Raw genomic sequence first — 2,590 nt, forward strand, 5'->3', positions numbered from 1 at the left:
GCAGGAAGATATGAGTAACAGGAAGCAAGACAATGAACTAATTGATAAGGAAAAACAACTGAAGCAGGAGTTAGAAAAATAGGGTGAAAATTAGGGAAAGTGTATACAAGCAGAAATCAAGGGTGCAATGGCTAAAACTGGGAGACTCTAATTCAAGATACTTCTTTGCACAAATGAAGCAAAGGAACAGTACAAATGGAATTCAAATGCTAGTTGATGATACAGGGAGACAGTTGGTGCTTGATGATGAAATAGAGGCAGAAGTCCTAGGGTACTATAGGACACTTCTGGGATCAAAAGATGAAGCCATTCCTGCTATTGATCCTAATGTCATCAAAATGGGGTATACCCTGAATAGAGAACAACAGCTGCAACTGATCAACAAAGTTACTAAGAAAGAAATAGGAGAGGCACTGAAGGAGATCAATGATTTGAAAGCCCCAGGATATGATGGTTTTAATGCAGTCTTCTTCAAAAAGGCATGGAGGAGTATAGGTGATGAAGTGACAATGGCAGTGGAGGAGTTCTTTGAAACAGCACAGATGTATAAGCCAGTGAACTGCACAGCCATAACTCTGATTCCTAAAGTCAAAAACCCAACAAGCATAAAAGAGTTTAGACCTATATCATGTTGCGCTGTGATCTACAAAGTGATCTCCAAAGTACTAACAAAAAGGCTTCAATATGTGATGGATGTCTTGGTTGATAAATCCCAAGCAGCTTTTGTCCCAGGAAGAGCTATAACTGATAACGTCATATTGAGCCATGAGTTGGTCAAAGGGTATGGGAGGAAAGGAGTATCACCTAGGTGTATGATGAAGCTTGACATGCAGAAAGCATAGGACGCAATAGAGTGGGATTTTATGGAGCAAATGTTGCAAGCTTTAGCATTTCCTGCTCAGTTTGTTAGGTGGATAATGAGGTGCATTGGACAATCACTTACACAATTCTGATCAATGGAGCTCAAACTAGGCCATTTGAAGCACAAAGAGGTTTAAGGCAAGGGGACCCCTTACCCCCCTACTTATTTGTACTTGCAATGGAGTACTTAACAAGAAGGCTGAAAATGCTCTACAAGGACCCAAATTTCAACTACCACCCCAAGTGTGCAAAGATGCAAATCTTGCAACTCGGATTTGCTGATGATTTATTACTGTTTTGCAGGGGAGATTTGATGTCAGTCCAGCTCATATTCAGTGGTTTCCAAGAATTCTCAAAAGCTTCAGGTTTGAAGATCAACAAGAACAAAAGCTCTTTGTTCTGTGGAGGCATTACACAAGGGGTCCAACATGAGATAATTAGTTACTTGGGAATACAGAAGGGGGAACTACCAGTGAGATACCTTATAGTGCCATTAAGCACAAAAAGAATTTCCATTGCACAATGCCAACCACTGATAGAGAAGATTGCAGGAAGAATAACATCATGGACAACTAGGTTCCTATCCTATGCTGGCAGAATACAACTCATAAAAAGTGTGCTTTTTGCTGTTCAGACATATTGGGCACAAATCTTTGTGATGCCCAAAAGGATTACAAAACTTATTGAATCCATCTGCAGAAGCTTTCTTTGGACAGGTGAGAGCAATTTGTCAAAAAAGGCCCTGTTAGCATGGGAAAAAATTTGCATGCCTAAGATTGCTGGAGGTTTCAACATCATGCAGATTGCACTATGGAACAAGGCAGCTGTGTGCAAGCATTACTGGGATTTATGTAGGGAGAAAAATAAGCTATGGATTCAATGGATACATAGCTACTATATCAAGGGCAAAGAAGTATGGGGAATACAAGTAAAACAGGCATCATGGTTTGTGGGAAAGATTTTGAAGGCAAAGGAGACACTTGAAAAAGCTGGCTTTAGCTATGATGAAGTAAAGAGAATGAAGAAATGCAGCATCAAGGCAATTTACCACAGGCTGCGAGGGAATTTTGAAAAAGTGAGCTGGAGAAAAGTAGTTTGCCAAAATGCAGGCTGTCCTAGATGGTCCTTCATGCTAACTCTGACGGCTCATGGCAAATTGTACACGAAGGATAGACTGCAGAAATGGGGTATGCAAGTAGAGGACAAATGTGTGCTATGCAAAACAGGAAGGGAGAGTATCCATCACTTGTTTTTTTGAATGTGGATACTCAAGTGAACTATGGAGAAGACTGTTAAGCTGGCAAGGGATAAGCAGGAGACCACAGGGCTGGGAACAAGAACTGCTATGGGCAATCCAGTTTACTAAAAGAAGGAATGGGAAAACAGAGGTGTTCAAGATGATACTAGCAGTAACTGTGTATTACGTATGGCAAGAAAGAAATGCAAGAATATTCCAAGCAAGAGAAAGAGGATGGGAGATACTGTGTAAGCAGATTGTACAGGAAGCCCACTGTAGAAGCAACAAAAATGTAGAAAACTGGCTGAATAGTTTGAATTGGTACCTATGTAGGGGATAGTAGAAGTATAAAGGAGGGAGGGGATTAGAGAAGTGTAGAACGGATTGTATGGGTTTTTTTGAATTACTTGTAAATATTTTCCCTGGTAAAGAGAAAATTTAATTACCAAAAAAAAAAAAACTTAATTTGGAAAGGTTTTACGGCTTACGCTC

The sequence above is a fragment of the Nicotiana attenuata genome, chromosome 1, assembly GCF_001879085.1.
Source record: "Nicotiana attenuata strain UT chromosome 1, NIATTr2, whole genome shotgun sequence".
NCBI classification, from domain to species: domain Eukaryota; kingdom Viridiplantae; phylum Streptophyta; class Magnoliopsida; order Solanales; family Solanaceae; genus Nicotiana; species Nicotiana attenuata.